At 48.2% G+C, this 26,056-nt stretch overlaps 2 protein-coding genes across 4 annotated transcripts in view; both read left to right on the top strand.

Moving 5' to 3' along the window:
- Window positions 1–26,056, top strand: part of Znf395 (zinc finger protein 395) — an 83,430-nt gene that overhangs the window by 3,690 nt on the left and 53,684 nt on the right. The window lies entirely within an intron of this gene.
- Fbxo16 (F-box protein 16) overlaps window positions 1–26,056 on the top strand; it is a 91,677-nt gene that overhangs the window by 56,318 nt on the left and 9,303 nt on the right. Inside the window, exon 9 of one of the 2 annotated variants that reach the window (XM_052732928.1) lies at window positions 17,100–19,123. The exons of the other annotated variant lie outside the window; for it this stretch is intronic. The gene's annotated coding sequence lies outside the window, so the exon portion shown is untranslated. Of the gene's footprint in view, window positions 1–17,099; window positions 19,124–26,056 lie in introns of those variants that run through there. 2 annotated transcript variants of the gene reach the window in all.

Here is a 26,056-nt window from a genome sequence, read left to right as displayed (position 1 = left end):
CATTTATTTCTGTTGATCTGCCTGTATTTGAGACAGTCTCATGTATCCCAGGCTGGCCTTGAACTTACTATATATCTGAGGATGATCTTGAACTACTGATCTTTCTATCTCCACCTCTTGATGCTGAAATTACTGGCCTGGTGGACTACCACGCTCAGTTTTTGAGACATTGGGGATCAAACCCAGAGCTTTGTGAGTACTGGCTAAGCACTCTACCAACTTCTTAATATCCTTAGCCCCTCCCACTTATTTATTATCTCTGTAGGTGCTGGGGATTGAACCCAAGATCTCATACACAAGCTGGTACCAGGGAGCTATGTCCCCAGCCTTTCCCATACATGAAATCATTTCTAAATGACTGTAATTCCTAACACAATGTGAGTAGTTGTTATACTGTGGTCTTTATACGGTGATTAAAAAGGACAGCACAGATGCTCAATATGGATACAACCATGGCTGCATGCTACATGTGTGTCAGTGATATTGTGATAACTTTTCCTAGCATGTGTGTGTGTGTGTGTGTGTGTGGTAGAGCCTGAGAACGCAGAACCTGTAGATGCAGGTTGTGATTGTAAGAAATAAACCTGTTCGTTCTTAGGCTAAGGAGCCCAAGAAGCTGAGGAGATGAGAGAGCAGCCGTTGCAATGCAGGGCTCCTTGAACAGAGGGCCTTGAACAGAGCTCGAAGAGAGGACAAATAAACCACTCTGCGAGGAGCTGCAGAAGGGGTGGCCAAGCAGAAAGCCAGGGGCCGAGCAATAGAAGCGGCGGGGGGGATATGCCAGGGGGATCGTTTCCGAGCTAGAAACGAGACAACGAAATAGCCAGAGACCCGGGGCTAAACCAGGCTGTCAGTCATCGTGGTGTGCCCAGGCCTGTCTCGGCTTTGGTACTCAAGGCCCACATCCAAGGGGCTAGGGTATGTAGCTTAGTGTGAGCAAGTGTGAGCCCTGGGAATGATTGCCAGCATCTCCAGAGCAAAGGGAAGGAGAAGGGGGGAAGGAACAGAGAAGGAGAGAAAGAAGGAAAGGAGGAGTGGGGGTGGGTATAAAGGAGGATAAGGAGGAGATGAAGAGGAGGAGGCAGGGGAAGAAGAGGAGGAGAGGGGGGAGAAGAGAAAGAGGAGGAAATGAAGGAAGAGGAGGAGGAAATGAAAAAACAAAAACAAAAGCCCGAACCATTTCCAGGAACCCCTCAGTCACTATGGGTCATTCTGGAGACTGGACCATCTGTGAAGGCGGGAGACCACAGGAGTTGGTCTGAGCTGCCATGAGGTTGGGGAGAGAGCTGGAAAATTAGGTCCCAACCGGAAACTGAGCCCTGCCAGGAAGTCAAGGCGTCACCCTAGGTACTGAATCGATAAGGGATAAATAGGAAAGTGACCTGGGGAGATTTTCCGTGTGGTGGGCTCTGGTACCTGGGTACCTGGGGAGAGGCGCTGGGCAGAAGACTGCCCGTCCCAGGGCCCCTGCCTGTCTCCAGAAAGGACGATGAGGAGTTGAACTGCAGTGGTGGGAGGGAACCAGAGGAGACAGACTCAGCAACAGCAGGACTTAGAGATGCAGAGGTTGGCGAGAGTGACCTCTCTGTGCCTGGCATGGGCAATTGGAAAAGTCTGGGGAAGTAATGAGGGTGGTTTGGAAAGGCCTTCCCACACCACCCTGCCCTGGAATGCAAACAAACAGTTCCTTCCCCTGCAGCCTGTGTTGCTTTGACCGGCCTCGTGCTGGGTGTGCAACTGTGTTGGACATTCCAGGGACAAGGGAAGCCTGTGAGAACTGCAGGGTAAGCGGGAGGTTCTTCTGGGGCCTGCGGGGGAAGCTACAGACTTCAGAAGCCGCTTGCCCACTCGCGTGTAGCTTCCACAAGACCCTTAGTGGGAGGGAGGCAGGGAGGGAGGGGAGGAGGGAAGGGCTGGCACCCTCATGTTACAGAGGGGAAATTTAGGATGGAGGAGCAAGACCAAGCAATGACTCTGAATCAGCAGGCTTGGGATGTGACTCCCATGGGTTTGACTCCAAAGAACAGCTCTCCCACCACACGGTCGCCCCGTAGCCACAAGCACCTCCTTGAGTGGATATGTCCTCACTTCTCCTGTCGTGCCTGGGGCCAATCCTCGTTCAGTATTTGCGCTGGAAAGAGGGTCTTCCTAGGATAGAGAGTGGAGAAGACGCTGGCGGGGAGACGGGAAGGTTAGGGGTAGTGTTCCCATGGGCTCTCAGAGAGCCGCTGAAGGCTGCTGGCAAGCGTGGAATTAGCTGGGCATGGAGGTGCACGCCTTTAATCCCAGAACTTGGGAGGCAGAGGCGGGTAGATCTCTGTGAGTCTGAGGCCAGCCGGGTCTACATGGCTGAGTTCTAGGCCAGTCAGAGATGCATAGTGAGACCCTGTCTCAAACAAAACAACAACAACAAAAATAAAACAAACAAAAAATGGAATTGTCAGATCATTTCTTCTTCTTCCTTCTTCTCTTTTTCATACTTTAAAATATCCTATTTATGGGTATGTGCAGGGGGATTGTTGTAAGAAGGCCTGCTCTGGACTACATGGTAAGACTGTCTTAAAGAGACAGAAAAAAAACAAATAACAGGGGCTGGAGAGATGGCTCAGAGGTTAAGAGCACCGACTGCTCTTCCAGAGGTCCTGAGTTCAATTCCCAGCACCCACATGGTGGCTCATAGCCATCTGTAATGAGATCTGGCGCCCTCTTTCATATACATAATAGTAAAAAAAACAACACCGATGAAGCCGGAGCCGGGTATCATCTCAACTATCTTAACCAGACACACTTCCATTCCCACACGGACCTCGATGTTTGTCCTTTCCAGTTTTGATGCGTCTGTTTGTGACATTCCACCCGTTTCTCTCTGTGTCCATCTTCTATTGTTCGAATTCCTGTAGGAACCTCATCTTTCCACCCTCTGGGATGGGACTCCTGCACAGGATCCAAGACTCACTCCCTGTTTCCACATTTCTTCTTACTGAGCAGGCACATGACCGGGGGTTTGACGGTAATGCTGTCATCAGAATGTCAGGGGAAGTTGAGAAATTCACGTTGCTCAGCCGGCTTCTTTAGTCTCGGGCTCCAGCAGAGAAGGGACGCTAGAGGGCGCTCCTTCCCCTCTCTTCCACCACTCGTTTGTGCACTTCACACCAGCATCCAGAAAGGTTTTTCAGGTTTGACTACGTATGCCAGCACCTACGAAAAATGCTCATTGATTCACTTCAAGTCTTTTATTCCATTCAAATTACCTTTTTAATGTCAGTTTTTATTTTATTTTTATTTTTTTTGGTTTTTCGAGACAGGGTTTCTCTGTGTAGCTTTAGAGAGCTGGAACTGGAACCTGTCCTGGAACTCGCTCTGTAGCCCAGGCTGGCCTCAAACTCACAGAGATCCACCTGCCTCTGCCTCCCGAGTGCTGGGATTAAAGGCGTGTGCCACCATCGCCTGGCAAGTTTTTAAATGTTAAAAAAAAAAATGTGTTTTTTTATGTGTGTGAGTGTTTTTCCTAAGTCCGTGCACCGCGTGTATGCAGTGCCCGCCGAGGTCAGAAGAGGGCGGCAGATCCCCGGGAACTGGAGTTAGAGACAGTTTCGCGCTGCCTTGTGGGTACTGGAAATCAGACTAGGGTCCCCTGGAAGAGCAGTGAGTGCTCTTAACCGCTGAACCATTTCTCCTGTCCCTAAAGCCAGTTTTAGACACAGACTCATCTTTTCCCACTGTGCCCCGCTGAAGTTCAGAGAACCTCCCAACCCGGCAGCTCCAAGTCAGTAGGGAAAGGGGGCGTGGCTGCAGACAAAGCAAAGACCATCATCCCTCCCGCAGTGGGATCCTGACCTCGCCTCCCTTGCCTATCTCAGGACCCGCTTTCTCATGTATGTGTCTTACATCCCAGATCCTATAATTCTGGGGGCAGATGGGCAGGGGTGAGACAATCTAATGTGACCTAAGCTGCTGCCAGACTTCCTATGATGCTGAGGCTGGCCTTGAACTGACCACCTTGCCTCTAACATCCCAAATTCTGGGATTTCAGAGGTGTGCCACCACACTCAGTGACAGGCTATCCTTTATCATTCCCTGAAGAATGCTATTTGTCCCTCCCCTTTCTTTACAGCAAGATGTTTTCTGGTGAGTCAGTCCGTTAGCTTCCTGTTGTGCGCATCAGCGTCTACCCTCAGCCTTCACTGCAGGGAAGCCACCCTCTTGCAGCGAGCAAGCATAATTTCCTCTTGGGGGCTCCTTTGGCCACCTCCAATGGCCTGTCCTCCATTTTCATCCTCTCTGATCTCCCTACAGCATCAGCTGTTGCTGAGTCAGAAGCCATGTCTTGCTCCATCGGCCCCCTTGGTTTCCACCTGTGCACCACAGACGGCTCTAAGCCAGATTCCTCTCCCATCGTGCCACTGGGGACTTACCCTTGATCCACAGGGACCCTCTGCTTCCTCTATGGGCTCTCCTTTGCCTTCTCTGTTGACTCTGAGAGGCTTCGATGATTCCCAGGTCCAGCTCCAGTGTTCACCCTCTCCTCACTTCCCGCCCCACTAGACCAGTCGTGTCCACCCTGGGATGTGCAGTCATGACCTCCAACTCAGCAATCAGGGATCTTTAGGGACCTTAATTTCTTTCTCTGTCCCATTTGTGTGTGTGTGTGTGTGTGTTGCATGTGTGTGTGTGTGTGTGTGTGTGTGTGTGTGTGTGTGTGTTGCATGTGAATGTATGCGTGTTTCTTTACTTATGTGTAGGTTAATGTGCATGTGTGCGTGAACATACCTGTGAAGGCCCAGGGTTGAAGTCAGAAGTCATCTTCAACCTCTTCCTCTTTATTCATTGAGACAGGGTCTCTCAATCAAACTCAGAGCCCAATGATATGGCTCTAGTCCCATTAGCCAGTCAGTTGCTCTAGGAATCCCATGAATGTGCCTTCAGAGCCTGGAATTACAGAGGGAGGTTTCACACCTGCCAAGTGTTCATGTGAGTCTCTGGAGCCTATTATGTATACATATACCGCAAGAAGAAAAACACCGTTATTCATTGGTTTGGGGACCTCCTGGGGGTCAAGGATACACATGCCCTTCTGTATAGAGTGCCCGAGTATTTTTTTGTTTGTTTGTTTTGTTTTGTTTTGTTTTTCGAGACAGGGTTTCTCTGTGTAGCTTTGGTGCCTGTCCTGAATCTTGCTCTGTAGACCAGGCTGGCCTCGAACTCACAGAGATCTGCCTGGCTCTGCCTCCCGAGTGCTGGGATTAAATGCATGTGCCACCACCGCCCGGTGAGTGCCCAAGTATTTGTAGATCATCTTCATGTGGCTGGTCTACCTTCCCTGTAGTGAGGTGGCAGGCACCTGGCAGAGAATGGGCAGGGAGGGCTCAGGGTGGTCTGGGAGTGGATAATACTGCGACTCAATGGGCTTTTTTATTTGCTTGGGTTTTTTGCTTGTTGGTTTTTAATTACATTTGTGTGTGCACCATGGTGTGCATGTGAAAGACAGAGGACAGCCTGTGAGTGCTGGTTCCCTAGTACCCTGTGGGCTCTGGGGATAGAGTTCAGATCCTCAGGCTTAATAACAAGTGCCTTTACCCACCGGGCCATTGCTTGGATCCTGATTTAGACTCCGAGACAAAGTCTTGCTATGCAGCCCAGGCTGGCCTAGAATTCACTGTGTAGCCCAGGCTGGCCTAGAATTCACTGTGTAGCTTAGGCTGGCCTAGAATTCACTATGTAGCCCAGGCTGGTCTCAAATTTATGATCCTCCTGTCTCAGCCTCCTCTGTGGCTTTGCTCTCTGATTCCTGTTCCACGGTGCCTTCCCTCCCATGATGGACTGAACCTTTTGAATCCATGAGTTAAAATAAATCTCTCCTCCTTTAGGCTGTTTCTGTCCTGTATTTTGCCACAGTGGAAAGGAACTAATACAAGCAGAGCAAAGAAAACTGGACGATCTTCTCAGAGGATCACTGTGACTTGTAGGTTTTGACAGAATACTATGTTTGGGCCAGGGAGATGGCTCGGGGAACAGGAGTGCTCACTGTAGCAGCTTGAGGGCCTGAGTTTGGATCTTCAGCACCCACATAAAAAGCTGGGCATGAGTATGCATTCCTGTGATGCCAGGGCTGGGTGGGGAGCCGTGCAGGCTGCAGGATGCTGGGGTTCGCTGGCTGCCAGCCTTGCTGGAAAATGGCAAGCTCCAGGTTCAGTGAAAGATCCTTCCTCAAAGGAATGAGGCGGAGAGGGATAGAGGATACCCACCCTTCTCCTCTGTCCTGTCCGTGTGGGTACACACACACACAGATTCTAGTCTTGATCATTTTATTTTCTAAGTCGTTCCCATGTTAGTCAGCCTGCCATCATTATAATGAAATGCCCGAAGTAATTAGCTTATAAAAGGAAAAAGTTTGTTTTTGCTTGTAGTTTTAGAAATTTTAGCTCATGAATAAGATTATCCAACTTGCTCTGTGCCTGTGGTGAGGGTATACATTATGGGTAAAGCACATGGCACCGTAAAACACCTCGCGGCTTGGAAGGACAGCAGAAGAGGAGGACTGGAAGGGTAGCCTGTGCAGAGCTCCTATCTGGCATATGTGAGGTCCTAGGCTTGATCCTCTGCACTAATTTAAAAACCAAGGATGAGAAAGAGATCCAAATAACCCAAATACCTCCTACCAGGCTACTCCTTCAAACTATACTATTGTGGGGACCACACCTTTAACATATGGGCCTTTAAGAGACAACATAAAAAATCTGGCATTACTCCGCTTCACTACATACTCTCACCCAGGCGTGGCAGTGCACACCTTTAACCTCAGCACTGGGGGCATAGACCGTGGGTCTCTTGTCAGTTTGAGGCCAGTCTTGATCTTCTATATAACAAGTTCCAGGTAGTCAGGGCCACACAATGAGATATTGCCTCATAATGGTTTTTTTTTTTTTTTGGTTTTTTTTTTTTTTTGGTTTTTCGAGACAGGGTTTCTCTGTGTAGCTTTGCACCTGTCCTGGAACTCACTCTGTAGCCCAGGCTGGCCTCAAACTCACAGAGATCCCCCTGGCTCTGCCTCCCGAGTGCTTGGATTAAAGGCGTGCGCCACCACTGCCCGGCTCATAATGTTTTTTTAATACACTGTGTGTGTGTGTGTGTATGCTTATGCATGCATCTGCTTACACATGCACATGCATGTACATGCCACACCGTGTCCATGTGACTAGAAGTCAGAGGACAATTTTTGGAAGTTGGTTCCCTCCTTACACCATAGGTTCCATGAAGGTGGAAGTTTCTGTCCCACTGGCAACTCCCAAATACCCAGCAGCTGCTTCCCAAATTATCACACAGAGGTTTATATCAATTATAAATCCTTGGCCGGTAGCTCAGGCTTATTACTAACTAGCTCTTACACTTAAATTAACCCATAATTCTTATCTCTGTTTAGCCATGTGGCTTGGTACCTTTTCTCAGTACTACATTCTCATCTTGCTTCCTCTGCATCTGGCTGATGACTCCTGACTCTGCCCAGCATCATTCTTAGTTTGCTCCCCCCGCCTGTACTTCCTGCCTGACTCCTGGCCAATCAGCATTTTATTAAACCAATTCGAGTGACAAATCTTTACAGTGTACAAGAGGATTATTCCACAGCAGTTCCAGGAGCTGAACTGAGGTCACCAGGCTCACATGGCAAGCACCTTAACAGGCTGAGCCATCTCACCTCATCTGCCTTTAGCATGCATACATACAGACACGCACGCATGCACACACGCACGTACATATGGCCTTGAATTCACAGAGTTTCACCTGCATCTGCCCCATAAGGGCTGGGATTAAAGTTCTGTGCCATCACACTTGGCTAGCATCTGTATTTTTAAAATAACGTATTTATTTTTATTTCATGTAAATTGGTGTTTTGCCTGCATGTATGTCTGTGTGAAGGTGTTGAGTTCCCTGAAACTGGAGTTACAGACAGTTGTGAGCTGCCCTGTGGATGCTGGGGATTGAACCCAGGTCCTCTGGAAGGGCAGTCAGTGCTCTTAACTGCTGAGCCATCTCTCCAGCCTCATGCATGTATATTTTTAATAAGTCCAGCATGGTCTACATAAAGAGTTCCAGACCAGCAAGGGCTACACAGTAAGACCGTATCTCAGCAACTCCCAACAAAAACACCCCAGCAAACATGAACAGGGGTTGAAACACTTTGAAGTCAATGGGAGTGGTGATGGAAAAGTTGGGGGAACCCTGGATACATGACTCTGGTGTTTATTTGGAATACATGTTTCCTGTAATTTGTTCACGATGAAATTTTGATATGTTTCATTTCATCTTCAAAAAACAGCAATACTTTTCAAGAAGGAAACTGACCATATAATTGACATGAATTACAAAAATCACAACTACTAACACATGCCCAGAAAGAAACCAAGCCTCCGAATAAAGCTTCATCTGCTATTGCCAAATATTTATTATTTATATGCTACTGGCTCATTCCTTTTGTCATCTACAAATGCTAGTGGATCAAAGGGTGGGTCCTCACTACTAAGAAAAACAAGAATCAGGGGTGGGGTGGGGGGCATCTTCAAACCCAGCAAGTTTGGGTTTTTTGTTGTTGTTGTTTCTTTCTTTTTTTTTTTCTCGAGACAGGGCTTCTCTGTGTAGTTTTGGTGCCTGTCCTGGATCTCGCTCTGTAGACCAGGCTGGCCTCGAACTCACAGAGATCTGCCTGGCTCTGCCTTCCTAGTGCTGGGATTAAAGGTGTGTGCCACCACTGCCCAGCAAACCCAGCGAGTTTTATCCATTAACTTTTGCTTTCTCTATGAAATGGGGACACAATTTGTAGTCATTTGATAGGAGGGCAGACCACCTCGCTCAATTCAAAGAGCACAACATTCCCAGAAGTCACAGATTAAGTCTGGGCATGGACCATAGCAAGCAAGGTCCCCAAAGGATGATGAGTGCCTTTAAGCAAATGACTCTGGTAACTGAATACAGGACAGGTTGATAATAGGCGCTGAGAAAACCAACTAGGAGATTACAGTGGTAAATAGCTGTAATCCAAACTGGAGATACAGTAATCAGATCTTGTATTTACACAATGCATACACATTCCTCTATAGACCCTCCTTAAAACAATTATGTGAGCCGGGCGGTGGTGGCGCACGCCTTTAATCCCAGCACTAGGGAGGCAGAGACAGGCGGATCTCTGTGAGTTCGTGAGTTCGAGGCCAGCCTGGGCTACCAAGTGAGTCCCAGGAAAGGCGCAAAGCTACACAGAGAAACCCTGTCTCGAAAAAACCAAAAAAAAAAAAAAAAAAAAATTATGTGAAGCCAGATGGTGATGGCACACGCCTTTAATCCCAGCACTTGGGAGGCAGAGACAGGCGGATCTCTGTGAATTATTATGTGAGCTAGGCTGAATCCTTTTTTAAGAGTTGGAGGTTTAATTTAAAAGGCAGGTATGGGCGGGGGGGGGGGGGGGGGGGGGGGGCGGGGAGGAAGGTATGAGAGAGAGGGATTACAAATCCAGAATTGGCAGGATTCAGGGGCTGGACTGAGAAGGACCAGAGAAACACGGAAGACCACCCCCAGGTGTTTAAGTTAAGTGACTAGAACACTGTTCTCTGCTGACATGAGCTAGAGGAAAAACTGATGGGGAGTTTGTGGTGGTGAATTTTAGTTTTTTGTTTTGTTTTGTTTTTTCTTAAGGATTTCTTTCTTTTTTTTTTAACGTGTATGAGTGTTTTGCCTGCAGTGATCAGAAAGGCCAGAAGGTGGCGGCATATCCTCTGAAACTGGAATTACGGATGGTTGTAAGTCACTATGTGGGTGCTGGGAACTAAACCCAGGTCCTTTGCCTGAGCAGCCAATGCACTTAACCACTGCGCCATGTCTCTAGCCTCTATTTATTCTTTTTGTCCTGAGCCTAGTCAAGTTTTTTTTTTAATTGTTTTTTGTTTGCTTGTCTCATACCCTAGTCTAGCCTGGAAATTGATACATTGGTATGTCCCTGAGGCTGATCCTGAGCTCCTGTAAGATTGTAGGTATGCACCACCACACTTGGCTCCATTCAAGTGTTGCCCGTGGTCTCAATAGGGTCCTTCCTGAGGTCACATGTTGCAGTTCCTCAAGTTACATTAATGTTCACAATTGTGTTGGCTTTTCACGTTCTCTTCAGTTTGGAGTTGCTTGGTATTTCATTGTGGTTAGCCCAGGCTATGCTTCTTTGAGACGAAGCATCACAGTGTTTACACTGTCATTTCTCATTGTGTCCTGTCAAGTGGCATACAAGGGCCACTCATCTCGGGACCTGTGGTTTCCATGGTTTGACTAAGGTGGTGTCTGCCAGGTCACTCCCCACAAGGGAGGACTGGAATGACTTGTGAGGAAGCATTTTAAAAGGCTCTGGGGGAGGCTGGCCTCACTGGTGCGTTTTTCCTCTATATTTGCAAGGCATTTGTTAGGAGGGCCCTGAGCTCTGTCTGCTTTTCTGCTCAAAGAAGAAAGGAAAGAAAGAAAAAGGTAGGGGAGAGGGGAGAGAAGGGGAGAAGTGTGAAGGCCTATGTTTGGGCTGGGTTCTTTGCTCAGTTCTAGCACATTTGTTTAAATATTCACAGTCCTGGGTACCACCCCAGCACCGCCAAAATGATGATGATGATGATGATGATGATGATGATGATAATGATAATAGGGCAGGAGAGATGGATCAGTGGTAAAAGCACTTGACGATAGGCCTGAGGACCTGAGTTCAACCCTAAGACCCACACTGTAGAAGGAGAGAGCCAGTTCCCACAGGTTGTCCTCTCACCTCCACAGCAGGTCTTCAGGCTTGATGGCAAGAACATTTCCCTGAAGCCAGGTGGTGAAGGTGCACGCCTTTAATTCCAGAACTCTGGAGGCAGAGGCAGGTGGATCTCTGCGTTCGAGGCCAGCCTGGTCTATAGAGGAAGTTCCAGGGCTACACAGAGAAAACCCATCTAAAAAATAAAAAATAAATAATAATAATAATAAATAAACAAACAAAAAAACAACAGCCACAATGGAGAGGTCATTTGTCCGTATACCATGCCTTCACTAATACCCACTCGAGAGTGGAAGACCTCATGGCAAGGCTGACTGGCTGGCTCCGAAGCAGGGGTGAGCGGTCCCCTTGAAGGGTTCTGGGTTTGGGTCAATACTCTGCTGTCTCCTGCTAGGAACTCAGGTTCTGAGCAAGGGGCCCTGGGCGCCTTGCCTTTTGCACTGGGCCCTGGAAGTTCCACAGCCGGCCGGGGTGAAGGCACAGGTGTGGACTATTCTTGGTCTTGGGAACGTTTCTGGCTGACGCTGAGAGGGCGGCTCAGTGGGAAGGTGCTGAATGTTCCAGTAAGAGGGAGGGGGTGGACTGCAGATAGCAGTGAAGGATGGGTTCAAGGCCTTCAGAAGGCAGATTTAGCCTTGGGCTGGAAACAAAGTGGAGACCGAAACTGGCCAGGCAAGGGGGGTGGTGGGGCGGCCCATGAGAGGCAAGGCACTGAAGGAAAGCTGGCGTGGTGCCTAGTCCCAAGGCCGCCTTGGGCGATTGCGCTCTGGGGACCTGGGTATTCCTGGCGGTCCGCACAGACGCCCACGTGTGGGCACAGGGCGGCGCCACAGCCGCGGGGCCCGAACGTGCAGTCCGCCTCTGGAACCCTGTATTGGCCCGATGTCCTCCCCACCCCCACCCATTCACCCCGGCAGGGCGGGCCCCGGGGTAGCGCAGGGGCCTCCGTGGGCCCAGGCACGTCCGCGCTCCGCGTCTTCTCGGCGCACCGAGACTGGGCTGGAGGGAAAGGGACGGGACTCCAGGAGGCTCCTTATGCCAGGATCGTGATGGGGGCGATCGTGTTGCAAGTCTGGCCGGAGCCTTTCGTGGCTGGGCGGGAGCGAAGGCTGCCCCACTGTGGCTGCGACTCATTACGGAGCCTCGCGCGACCAGGCCGGGCGTCACGGCCCCCACCCAGCCAGTGGGACGAGGATCCCTGGCCCACTGTGTGCAGAGGAACGCTGGAGACCTGCGCGATCCCGCCTGCCTCCCCATGGTCCAGCCTCTTCTCCAACTGCAGCCCCAAGAGGGTCTGTGTGCCCAAAGGTCCCGCGCAACCTTCACGACTTTTCAGATGGGTCCTGGAAAAAAAAAATTCTCCTGATTCAGTGAACTGGGAAGGAAGCAGGAGGTTTGGGACATTTTCAGCCTCGCCCACCACCTTACAAAGTAATAGATATCTTAGGGTATAAACTGGAAAACACGGAAATGTGTGAATAATTAGATTCCTCCTCAAATAAAGCCCCCAGAATCTTACTTCCCCAAATCAAATTCATTTACTGGAATGTTTCATGTTTTGACGTGTCTATTTTTTTTTACATACTTGATAACTCTGCATAAACCACTTAGTGTCTTGCTTTTTATTCTCTTTTGTTTTTAAAATATTTTTAATTAATTTGTCGAGGGAGGTGGCTTGCGTGGCGGTGATAGGGTAACTTGCAGGAGTCGGTGCCTCCTTTCACCACGTGGGCTCCGCAAATCAGACTCAATTCACCAGGCTTGGGGGCAAGCACCTTTACTGGCTGAGACAGCCGATGCTTCCTCCCCTCCCTCCCTCGACTTTGTAGCCACTCTCCTGCCTCAACTTCCTTAGTACTAGGATCACAAGCATGAGGCACCCCACACCTAACTTTGTCTTTTGTGTTTACTCTCTTCCATCTTCCATTTCTTTAAACACATCCTAAATATGGGTAAATGGTTCTATGCTAAGATTATTGTGCAGGAAGCTTCGAGAATTTACTGTTCTGTGGTTGTGTCCCTGTGGATACTGATAAGGGAAAGGGACCTGGTCTTGGAATAGCAACCAGGCCTTTTGTAGTTCCCAAACATTTCCTTCTTTGCCTCAGTTAAAAAGAAAGAAAAAGAAGGGAGGGAGGGAGGAAGGAAGGAAAGAAGGAAACAGTTAAATTCATGGGTTCTGACTATGGTGACCTTTGACAAGTTCTTGTTTTTCAGTTTTCCGGGCATTATCTATTTCTCTGGAGCTTTAAAATCGTATCATCAAATCAGTACTTTGAAGCCTGCAAGGAGGAGGCAGTACACAGTGTTTCCCAAGGCCCCCAAGTGCAGGCCTGGGTTCCAGTTTGGCCCTCCCAGGTTCCCAGTAGACCGGGCAGGCTGGGCTAATAGGTTCAGCAGCTCCCATGGGGTCAGTCTCAAAAAGAAGTCATGGATTACATGCTGAATAATCATAATAATTACCTTATTAAAAGTCCCTTGGAGCCGGGCGGTGGTGGCGCACGCCTTTAATCCCAGCACTCGGGAGGCAGAGACAGGCGGATTTCTGTGAGTTCCAGGTCAGCCTGGGCTACAGAGTGAGTTCCAGGAAAGGGGCAAAGCTACACAGAGAAACCCTGTCTCGAAAAACCAAAAAAAAAAAAAAAAAAAAAAAAAGTCCCTTGGAGCCGGGTGTCCCTTGGTGGCATAGCCTTTGGTCTCAGCATTCAGTAGGCAGGGGCAGGTGGATCCCTCCTGAGTATGAGGCCAGCCTGGTCTAGGTAGGTCAGGACTGCCAGGGCTGTGTAGGGAGACCTTGTCTCAAAAAACAGGAACAAAAATCACAAAGAGCCCCTTAGAGCCATGTGGTGGCTCAGGTCTATAATCCAAACCCTTGGAAGGTTGAGGCAGAAGGACAAGTTCAAGGACAGCCTGAGCTACATTGTGAAACCGGTTCAAAAAGGGTCCCTTGGGAAGATAGTCCCAGGCTGCCACTTGGTGCAGGCCCGTTGAAAATCACGGTGCAGAACCTGTTATCCAAACCTGAGTAGTCAAAAGGACTCTGGGTAACACCCTGAAGTTGCAGTGTTACCTTTAAGGTTTTTTTCTCTGTTTTTTTAAAGGGCTGTTTGTTTTTAAGGTTTTGTTTGTTTGTTGTTTTTATTGTTGTCTTGGCTTTTTTAGTTTCTTGAGACCTGATCTTGCTATGTAGTTCTGCCTAGCCTGGTTCTATGTAAGCCCAGGTTGGCCTGGAATTCATAAAATCCTTCTGTCTCAGTCTCCCTAAGGCTGGGATCACAGGAGTATGGCAGCATGCTGGCCTAGCATTGCATTAGGCTACTCTCATGAGAACCAGCCTGCACACTCCTGGCCACTGATGGGGTCATACAACCCTGGGTGGCAGGGGCACTGGCTTTCTTAGCTTCTGTGGAGGGGGCTGGTCTCAGGGAAACCATTATACACGGTGTCCAAATGGCCACAGCACAACTTACTTCAGAGTACTCACTTTCCTGTTTGGCTGCACACTCAACACCCCAAGGGTTTCTCTCAGGTGACCCCAGAATCAGGCCTGCTTGCTCGGAACCATAAATATAGCTCCCTGGCTGCACATGGAGCCCTGTTTTGCCTTGATCTTGAAATCAGTTACGCTGGCCGCGGTAGTGGTGCACGCCTTTAATCCCAGCACTCGGGAGGCAGAGGCAGGCAGATCTCTGTGAGTTCGAGGCCAGCCTACAGAGTGAGATTCAGGACAGGCACCAAAGCTACACAAAGAAACCCTGTCTCGAAAAACCAAAAAAAAAAAAAAAAGAAAGAAAGAAAGAAAGAAAGAAAAGAAATCAGTTACATTCATGTCCTCGAAAGGCACCTCCTGTCTGGGTCCCTAGCCCTTTGATGCTTTTCAAGACTGCTCTGGAGCTAGAGACACGGCTAACTGGTTAAGACTGCTTGATGCTCTAAATAACGGAGTTCAGTTCCCAGCACCTGCCCACATCACGTGTGGCTCACAATCATGTGTAACGGCAGTTCCAGGGCACCTGGCACCTCTCACCTTTTTGAGCACCTGCACTCATGGGTGCATGCCTCTACCCCTCCCCCCCTTCACATTTAGAAAGGGAAAAGATGACTCTGGCCAACCCTTCTAGGTGGGCCTGCTGTTCCTTCTTTCAGACTCTTCCTCTGTGCTTGTCAAATTAGGGAATAGTGGCTTTTTCAAGTTACAAGGACTGTCTACTGTCTGCTCAACATTTTGCAGAAGAAGCCATCTGGTCACCCAGCTAGTTATGTCACTGGCTAGACCACCGGCAGCCCTGAGCTAGTTATATGTCACAGGCTAGACCACCGGCAGCCCTGAGCTTCCTCTGCTAGAATATGCAGCCTAGGGATCTGGCTGTTTCCTTGGCTCTGGGCAATCCTGAGGTTGACTTCCTGATCTAAGCAGATAGGTTTCTGGAGCCCTAGGCTAGGCAGGGACAGGTCCTTCTATACTCAGAATGGTTATTAAGGGGATCAAGAATCTTGAGTAATGCAGATTCTGCCTCTTTTTTGTTGTTGTTGTTGTTATGGGGTTTTTTGTTGTTGTTTGTTTTTTTCAAGACAGGGTTTCTCTGTGTAGCTTTGGGGCCTGTCCTGGATCTCACTCTGTAGACCAGGCTGGCCTCGAACTCACACAGATCCACCTGGCTCTGCCTCCCGAGTGCTGGGATTAAAGGCGTGTGCCACCACTGCCCTGCTAGATTCTGCCTTTAACTTGCAAACTTTCCTGATAAACTGACTTTTTTATGGCTGTGGATTGGCTAATCACCTGACCCTTGACTGGGAGACAGGGAGAGGGCAGTGTCACAAAGGACATCTTTCAAAGAAATAATACTTAAAAGAAACCATGCAGAGAGAAAACGCCTCTTCCTTCCTGCCCAGACTCAAAGCTTACATATAGCTAGTCTCTTAATTTTTTCCCCAAGTGATTTAAATTTTATTCTAAGACATTATTGCAAGCATATAGCATGCTCACACTGCTGGGGTTTATTGTCAGGGCTTTATAGCGAGAAATCCAAGGGAGTCTGCTTAAGGGGTATAACGAATTTATTAGGACATAAATTGGAAAAGACAACTCACTAAACAGAATAGGCGAGTCATCCGAATCGTCACAGGGTCCTGGAAGGCTGAGGCCCTGTCCCACGCTCTTCTGCCTGATGAGTTAGTCCCGCACCATCCAAGCCCATGAGGGAGAGAAGAGCAGCATACAAGCCTCTCAGGTCTTAAGGGTAACCCGAGGCCACGCCCCAGGGGCTGGTACTTCAAAGCCATAGGTGGAAAGGTAGTCTCTACAGGGCTTCAAAACTAATACTGGCTCAGAGGACCTGGGTTACATTCTCAGCACTCAGGTGGCAGCTCAGAACTGCCTGTTAACTCCAGTTCCACAGAATCTGGCACTCTACTCTGGCCTCTTCAGGCATTACACATACACAGTGCACAGAATTACATGCAGGCAAACACTCATACACATAAAAACAAATCTTTTTTTTTTTTAATTATTTTTCTTTTTTTTGAAGATTTTATTATTTATTTATGTATATGAGTGCTTTATCTGCACGTACAACTTTATGCCAGAAGAGGGCATCAGATCCCACTAGAGATGGTTGTGAGCCACCATGTGGCTGCTGGGAGTTGAACTCAGGACCTCTGGAAGAGCAGGCAGTGAGTGCTCTTCACCACTGAGCCATCTCTCCAGCCCTAAAAACAAATTTTAAAAAATAAATATTGTAGCCGGGCGGTGGTGGCGCATGCCTTTAATCCCAGCACTCGGGAGACAGAGCCAGGTGGATCTCTGTGAGTTTGAGGCCAACCTGGTCTACAGAGCGAGATCCAGGACAGGAACCAAAACTACACAGAGAAACCCTGTCTCGGAAAACAAAAAACAAAACAAAAATTAAATAAATAAAATATTGTATAATGTGGTGTTTTATAATTTCAATATTACTTCAATTCTACAATTTGCTTTCCTGACTTTAACAAATGATTTATTTTGTTTCGTTTGGGATAGGGTCTTGCTATAAAGCCCAGGCTGATTTGGAGCTTGCTGTAACTGTATAGCTGAGGCTGGTCTCAACCTTGCCATCTTCTTGCCTTGGGCTCTGGAGTGTTAGCAATACAGGCATAAACCACTAGCGGTGACTTCTGGATCTTTGAAAACACTAATGTGTAGGATACATATGAAGAAGTGTGCTTATCACAGAGGTACGGTTTGCTGGCCTTCCCAGACCGAATCTCAAGTCTCCTCAGATCAGCAAGTATTTCCAGCACCTCTCTGTAGCAGTTCTTGTCACTGCTATTTCTTCCTTCTTTTCAGAGACATGCCTGCCGTGAGCCAGAATTTTGCCGGGTTGAAAGACAGCATGAGGCTGTGCACCCCAGAAGAAACAGTTCCTTGTCTCTTGCCGGGGTGAAGTCAAAGGCTACCGAGGAGAGTCTGAGGGCAGATGCCTAGATCCAGAGATATTCAAAGCTGGAAGAGACTTTGGAAAGAGGCAATAACCAAGGTGTCAGACAACCTAAGTAGCAGATCCAGGATGCAAGTCCAGACCTCCAAACAATCCAGCATTGTTTTTGGCTTTGTGGATGTTTTATGTAAATATAACCCAAGCAAGGGGAGCAGGGTGTACCAGGAAAAGAGACTTCAGGAAGATTTCCTGTGTCTGGCTGAGCATGGACATTGTGGCAGGCCATGAACAAAGGTGCATACAGTTATATCTCTCCTCCACTCTCCCATCCAAGTCCCAGACCTGGTCATTTCCAGGACCAGATGAGATGGAGCATGCTCAGGGCAATATGGCAGTATCCTCTCCTGCTCCATCCTGCTGGAGATAATCAAGCTGTCCTTTAGTTGTTTTTGAAATCATCTCTAACAGTATCTGACTCAATCTTCCCCAAATTGTGAGATACCTTAGGGCCCTACAACAAAGTTACATAGTTACCTCAAAATATTTTAATTTATGAGACAGGGTCTTACCATGTAAACCTGGCTGGCTTGGAACTTACTATGTAGACTAAGCTGGCCTTGAACTCAAAGAGATCTGCTTGCCTCTGTACCACCACACTCAGCTCATATTTTATTTTATTTATGTATGGATTTGGCTTTTTTAAGACAGGAGTATCCCTGGCTGTTCTGGAACTCACTCTGTAGATCAGGTTGGCTTTGAATTTAGAGATCTGCCTGCCTCTGCCTCCTGAGTGCTGGGATTAAAGGTGTACACCACTGTATCTGGCCTTATATTTTATTTTATTAATAAATAAAATTAACTATTTATTCCAATTAACTCAAAAATTAAAACACCACAGAACTGGTTTTAGGAAGCCATTCAAACACTTGTCCAGTTCTTATCTCACTTAATGTCTCTGCAGTTAGAATGGCGGTTGAGAAGCCATGGAGCTTTATGCAGGATTTCACACACTGTTAATCACATTGTATTCACTTATGCAACACATACACACACCACGACTGACCTGAAACTAGGTCAACAATGGTTTATATCCTCTTTCAGGACTTGTGTCCTTTTGCCTGAAAAAAGAATTATAATTTCTTTTAGATAGGGTCTTCTGTAGCTTTGCTTGGCTTAAAAGTTCATCTATTGTGGAGGATAACTTTGAATTCCTGATCATCTTGTCTTTACCAAGCCTGGGATATTTTATTTTATTTTATTTTTTGGTTTTTCGAGACAGGGTTTCTCTGTGTAGTTTTTGGTTCCTGTCCTGGATCTCACTCTGTAGACCAGGCTGGCCTCGAACTCACAGAGATTCGCCTGGCTCTGCCTCCCGAGTGCTGGGATTAAAGACATATGCCACCACCACCACCACCACCACTGGCCAGCACCTGGGGTATTTTATAAATACTCAGGAAAATACAATGATACCTGGTATCTGCCATAATGGGCATGGCCTAGTAAAGGAAGTGCAGTTTCCGAATTAGCCTGCATTAAGTTCATTTGGATGGTGTGAAGTCTTCACAGAGTTAGGTCTTGGTAGATGCTGTGTTAAAATGCAAGCACCGTGTAAAGCCTGTGGGGGAAAAGGAAATGACAGTAGTTCTGTGCAATCTGATGGTAAGGTGTGGGAAATTGTGTAATACTCAACAGGTCCCATTAGAAAGTAATAGCATGGGGCTGGAGAGATGGCTCAGAGGTTAAGAGCACTGGCTGTTCTTCCAGAGGTCCTGAGTTCAATTCCCAGCAACCACATGATGTTTCATAACCATCTGTAATGAAATCTGGTGTCCTCTTCTGGCCTGCAGGGATGCAGGCAGAACACTGTATGCATAATAAATAAAAAAAGTAATAGCAGCTATTGAGAAGCAAAATAAAAAGACTGACTTATTTTCGTGTGAGTACATCCTTTTTATAAGGAACTACTAACCTTTCAGAGCAGAAATACTTCAGTGGTTGGGACTTAACTGCTAAGTAAAGAGATAAGTCAGAAGTTTCTCTTGTCCTTGGGGCTGTGCGACCTTTGGCCAGGCCTCCAGCTCTCTGAGATCCAGTTCCTCAGGCTATTGGCAGCGTCTCTAGCACTTTTCACCAACTGGATGTTCAGCCGGTAGACCAGAGTCCAGGCTGTGAAAACAGGGTTGGGGAGTAACTCAATGGAGGCCATCCACTTGGGGCTGGTCCAGTTGTCTGGGGTCTGACGCACACACAATCGTTGGAGACTTCTTTAAAGACAATAATGCAAAATGAGAGGTCTGAGACTGGGTAGGCAGCTTGCAAGGGGCTTATTATGCACGTGAGGGGCCCTGAAGCTTAAGATGCCTCCATTTAATTAGCCTCTGGGACTAGCTGGTAAAAAGCAAAAATAGAATTCCAACCCAGTCTTGTCTGACTCTCAAGATACAAGATGTGGATTTCCTCTTACTAAACATAAAAAAAAAAAGAGAAAAATCGGGGTTGTAAAAATATTTCTAAAACTGAGAGCCCAGCAAGGTCACTCCTACAGAATCTGGGAGTGGGGATGCCTGTGTCTTCTGATTAGAGGTTTGTGAAAAGCAGCAGGTGTGGGCTTTGGCATCAAACATAGGTTTGAAGCTGGACACAGTGGCACATTCCTGTAATCCTAGCACTGAGAGGAATACCGGCGAGTTTGAAGCTAGCCTGGGCTTATAGCAAGATTCTCCAAACAAAAACAAGCAAACAAAACTACCAGTGCATGAATGAAAGCACAAATGAATGGATGATACGTTGGTTTGAATTCTAGCTCCCCTACCTCCCAGATCTGTGACTGTGGAACTCACTCCCCATTTCTGTTGTACATGCTGCCGCTGGGACAGCTATGGGAAGTGGGCTTTGAGAAGTGCCCTCCATTCGTACAGCTGCTGACATGCATTTCATGGATGGAAAAACTCCAGTAATGATGGAACCATTTACAAGTGATTAAGTGTAGAGTTGAACAGTTTTCCCTTGAGCAACACTTAGACCCAGGATACTCTACTAGTGAGATCAGCCCTAGCCCTGGTTTGTTGACAATGTGTAGCCCAGTCTGGTCTTGAACTTTCAGCCCTTTTCCTGACTCTCAAGTACTGTGATTATACGTCTACACCAACACCTCTAACTCAAGCAATACCTTTTTAAGCAATACCTTTTTAAGGACTCTGCCCAGCTGCAACCCCTTGGTAGCATGTCATAACCAATTTTTTTTTTTAAGAATTATTTATTTATAAGCCAGGCGGTGGTGGTGCACGCCTTTAATTCCAGCACTGGGGAGGCAGGGGCAGGCGGATCTCTATGAGTTCGAGGCCAGCCTAATCTCCAAAGCGAGTTCCAGGAAAGGCGCAAAGCTACACAGAGAAACCCTGTCTCGAAAAACCAAAAAAAAAAAAAAATTTATTTATTATGTATACAGAAGAGGGTGCCAGATCTCATTACAGATGGTTGATTGAACTCAGGACCTCTGGACGAGTAGTCAGTGCTCTAAACCTCTGAGCCATCTCTCCAGCCCACCAATTTTTCATCAGGAGAGACATCTATGGCATCATTGAACTCCGTTTTCAACCTGCCCATTTGCTGTTAGCAAGCATGAAAGTGAGGGACTGGAGAGAGCACTCAGTGTTTAGGAGCATTTGCTGCTCTCATAGAGGACTCCAATTCAGTTCCTAGCACTCACATGGTGGCTCACAACCATCTGTTAACTCCAGTTCCCAGGGGATCTGACTCCCTCTTCTGACCTCTTCAGGCAAGATCTTCCATGCATGTGGTACACATACATACACTCAGGCACATACACATAAAATAAGTATTAAAAAAAGATGAAGACAATTACTAATAAAAAAAATCAATAGGCTGGCAAGAGACTGGCTTTCTGGGAGTTAATGAGTAACACAGCCCTCCAGAAGGTGAGGATTAACTGAGATAACACAAGGAAGGGAGCTTGTCTTCAGCAGACATACTGCTTCTCTTGATCACCCTCTCCCTTCTCTGCTCCCTGACAAATATCACGTTTGTGTGGAGATGAAATAGATGCAAACTAGTTGATAGAGTTTCCTGTGAGTGGAGGAGGGACATACAGCAAGTAACTGTCTGCAAAAGATGCAAATCAGATTAGGCTGGCAGATCTCCGCCTGGTACCCAGGCTTGGTTCAGCACCCTTCAGCACCCTGTTCACTCATTTCAGGAGGTCTTTGCTACTCAGTCAAAGGTCAAAACTTATCCCATTAGTTGGGATTTCTCCAAATTTGGCCTCAACAACCCTCCAACACCTTGTCTTACTAAGATCCAACATAAATCTCTCTTCTTATCCAACTGGTTTCTTTGCTCACCCCTATAAACATCTGTCGCAGCCTTAGCTGAAAAGCCACCTCCTCTCTAAAGTCTTCTTTCCATACACCCAAATCTTACTCATCCATGGGGACCATCCAGGTCCTCTCTTGAGGTATTTCTGATGTCGGAATGCTCTCAGCTCTTGCAAGTCCTGTGTGCTGTGTGTGTGTGTGTGTGTGTGTGTGTGTGTGTGTGTGTGTGTGTGTGTGTGGTGTGTGGTGTATATGTATGTGTCCATACATGGGCATGGAGGCCATACAAGGACACAGGATGTCCTGTTTTATCACTCCCTGCTTTATTCCCTTGAGACAGGATCTCTCCTTGTACCTGGAGCTAAGGTTAGATAGAGGTAAGCCCCGGTGATCCTCCTGTCTCCACCTCCACCCCCTACCCAAGCACTGGCTTACTGTGTTCACAGGGGCAGTTACTGGGATTTGAACTCAGGTCCTCTGCTTGTGCAGCAAGCACTCTTACCTACTGAGCTACCTCTCCAGCCCCAAATCCCACTCTTTGTACTTTCTTCCCTCCTAACTGCTGTATGATGGCAATAACAGTGGAAAAATAGAAACTCGGTTCTGTGTCTCATTTGCTGTTTACCTAGACAAATACCTTTCCTGGCTTCCTATACTTCTGGCGTTGAATAAGAAAACGAAAGTTCCTTTAAACATGTTTAAGATTTATCTTTGTCAGGTGGTGGTGGCACACGCCTTTATTCCCAGCACTTGGGAGGCAGAGTCAGACAGATCTTTGTGAGTTCGAGGCCAGCCTGGTCTACAGATAAAAGATCTGTATGTTATCTTTATGTTATGTGTATGTGTGAGACTGCATGAGTGTATATGTGTATCACATGTATGCAGGAGACCACAGAGGCCAAAAGAGGGCATCAGATCTCTTGGGACTAGAGTTACATGTAAGCCACATATATGCATGCTAGAAACTGAACACAGTCCTTCTGAAAGAGCAGCAAGTGCTTTTAACCTGTAAACCATCTCTCCAGATCCTAAAACTCCTTTTCTTCTTCTTCTTCTTCTTCTTCTTCTTCTTCTTCTTCTTCTTCTTCTTCTTCTTCTTCTTCTTCTTCTTCTTCTCTTCCTCCTCCTTCTCCTCCTCCTATTTTTGAAACAGGCTCTCTCTCTTATGTAGACCTTGATGTCCTGGAACTCGCTATGTAGACCAGGCTGGCCTCAAGCTCAAAGAGATGCACGTGCCAAGTACCGTAATTAAAACTGTGTCGGCTAAAATTCCTTTTAAGATGAGCCTCTGGGGTAAAATTTCATTTAACAAACATTGATAGAGTTGGGGGCTGAATATAAAGAGGCTGGACAGAGGAGAAGAAAAGGCTCTGTTCTGAAGGAACTTGAGCAAAGACTAAGGGCAAACACTCTCTTGTGGAATTCACTGAACGAGGGGTCAAGATTAAAATACCAGGGGCCAGTAGGGTCTCCCTACTCTGTCTGGGCCTGTGGCCAACTCCTTTCTCAGGAACCCATCTTTTTCCTGTTCCAGCATCCCACCACTCACACCTCTGCCCTCCGTACCACAGTTGGTTCATATCGCACAGGACATTCCTTCTAATTTGTTGGTGCTGGGTCTGGGGAGTTCAACCTAATCTCAGCTGTTCAGGAGGCTGAGGCAGGAGGGTCACAAGTTCAAGGCCTACCTGGGCTACATTAAGTGGTGAACCGTGAGAGCTTGTCTCAAAGTAATTTGTAAGAGAATGGGGATGTAGCTCAGTGGCGGACGGTCGCTGTAGCTGGCACAAGATCTGGGTGCAATCCCACAAGATCTCAAGATTACTAGTCATAAGCTGTGTTTGCTTGACCGACCTTATGTTTGTCCCTCCATCACACCCCACCCCTGCGCGTGGTAACTTTGGCTTCAGGCCCCCAAAGCCTCGTCTGGATGCGGCACCTACTGGCAGGCATCCAGAAGCGCGTTAAAAAGGCAACATAGAACAGTGAACAGTCTTTAGTGATTTCTTTGATGAACTTGAATGCCAAGCCCTTTTCTGAACACCTGACCTACCGCATTAATCTATGCGACATCTCTGTTAGGTAGTTACTGTCAACTCATCCAGGTTACAAGTCATCTCTGGAATGCAGTAGAGAGAAGTCAAATGACTTGGCCAAGATAACAAGTAGGTGGAGAAGCAGGCCATGGAATTCTGGCCTGCCCAGTCCTTTCTCTTATAACAGGCACAAGAAAGTACCGCTGGGAAGGTTCTCCACCTCCCTCTCTCTGCCAGCTGTGTCTAGCTCCTGGAGCTACCTTGAAGGTGACTGGCAGAAGTGCTGTCCCTGGGTGAGGCGAAGGCTGAGAGGGTGCTGACTGGACTGGGCTGTGGGTTTGGAGTGGTCAGTTTTTTGACCCTGAGCTGCCGTTAAGAGACCAGATAGAGAAGCAACAGGAGGTCGTGTCTGACTTGGGATCTCCTTTCTCAGTCCTGAATCTCAAGTTCGCTCACCTTCGAGGAAAGGGTAACCAGAGCCACCCTAACCGCGCAGGAGGCATGTTTACGTAGCCGGAATGCATACGTTCAAGGACCGCTGTCGATTCTGGGGTTCAGGCAGGAAATTTAAGAGGTTCAGCCGGGCCGGGGCTACAGGGAAGATGGAGCGGGGAGGGCGCTGCGTCTGCAGAAACCGCTCGGGTACCCACGCCGCTCCGAGTCCCAGCGCGCTTAGCGGGCTGGAGCAGCGCCAGGCAGCGCAGGCCGCAGGGCGGGGCGGGGCGGGACTGGGCCACGCCCCCAGCCCATTTTCTCTCCCGCCCATAGCGCGAGTCACGTGGGTGCGTGCGCGTGGGCGGGGCGGTCCCTCGGGAGGAGGCTCGCTGAAGGCGGGGGGCCTCTTCGGCTCGGCGACCGGGCGAGAGAAGGAACGGAGGGAGGGGCGGAGGCGCGCGGGGCGGGGCCTGTCGTGGGGGCGGGGCCTGTTGCTAGGGTTGGAGCAGGAAACTGGGCTCAGGGGCCCGGCCTACTGGCTGCGGGCTCCGGCTGCTTGTTTACTCCTGGCGGGGGAGCAGTAACCCGGTGTGGGTAGGGGAGGGGGGGAGCGGGAGAGCGAGCGCGAAAACGCGGCCCGGAGTTGCGCGCTGCGGGAGCGGAGCGGGCTGGGGGCTGGGGGCGCCGCGGCAGGCCTGGAAAGGAGCTGCATGATGGGGCCCAGCGCAGTCTTCCAACGAATTCCTAGCGGCAGCACAGCTCCTCGCCTGTGCGCCTTCCACCCTTCATACACACACAGTGCTGCAGTTGGTGAAGGGTGCATGCTCACCGTTTTTTTAGGCCCTGAAATACTTGGATCCTTTCGGGTAGGGTTGTAGAGCTGTGTGCCTAGCGTTGCTACCCTGAGAGGTGGACACCCGCTGCGTGCTGTTCCTATGAGTGGGTCTCTGCCACTTTTCTTAATCCAGGAAATGATTCATTTGCTCGTCCTCATGTCGTTTGCATGCCTGCATGTAGCCAGTCCCACAAATAAGTTCTTTTGGAATTGTTCTAGGCAGTTCAGTCTTGCGCTTGGTTTTTCTTTTTTTTTTTTTTGGTTTTTCGAGACAGTGTTTCTCTGTGTAGCTTTGCGCCTTTCCTGGAACTCACTTGGTAGCCCAGGCTGGCCTCGAACTCACAGAGATCCGCCTGGCTCTGCCTCCCGAGTGCTGGGATTAAAGGCGTGCGCCACCACCGCCCGGCGCGCTTGGTTTTTCTAATTCACGCGGACAAATGCCTTCTTCAACTGAGTTTCCTATCATCTGAAAAGTACAGAGCACAGAGAAACTGTAGCGCATGTCATTTGATACTGTATTTATAACTACCATGTAGCTGTTTTATACCCGAGGACTTGAAACTCTTTAAAGATACTAGTTGGTCAGAAGTCACAAGCCAGAAAAAAATGCAAAGGAACAAGCGCGAATAGGAGGCCTTTGACTTCTTAAAGGCGCTGACCCCGTTGTGTGAGGATGTGTGATGTTCTGTCACCGGTGTGTCTGCATTTGGGACATCACTCCTCTGTTCCCTGGGGTTAGTTATTAAATATTTATTATTATTTTAGATGGTATGTGTGCTTGCGTGTGGGTTATGTGCATGTGAGTGCAGGTTCTGGCGGAGACCAGAGATGTGAGATCTTCTGGAGCTCGAGCTATAGGCTGTGGTGAGTCGCTATGTGGGTGCAGGGAACTGAACTCTAGTCCTCTGGAAGAGCAGCAAGCCCTCTTAACCCCTGAGCCAGCTCTCCCTGTGGTTTTATTTGGCTTTATGATCATAGAATCCTACCCTTTCTGGGATCCGTGGCCAAGGGGGTGGGACATTTTATCTCAGCAGTCAATTACAGTCCCCCCCACCCACCCCCGTGACCAACAGGAGGTGGTTGGGAGAGAAAGATTGTTTTCTGCTAGAGTTGCTAAGTTGAGATGTTGGAGTTGGGAGTTGCCAACAAACCGTGTTCCCAAGTATATGAAGGAAGTCCTTTGGGGGAAGGGAGGCCCTTTTGAGGTAGGAAAAAATAAATGGAAC

This window comes from Peromyscus californicus, unplaced genomic scaffold (assembly GCF_007827085.1).
Source record: "Peromyscus californicus insignis strain IS unplaced genomic scaffold, ASM782708v3 Scaffold_12__1_contigs__length_115047231, whole genome shotgun sequence".
In the NCBI taxonomy this organism is placed as follows: domain Eukaryota; kingdom Metazoa; phylum Chordata; class Mammalia; order Rodentia; family Cricetidae; genus Peromyscus; species Peromyscus californicus.
Note: the sequence above shows the minus strand (reverse complement) of the source record. Positions and strands in the feature narration are given on the sequence as shown.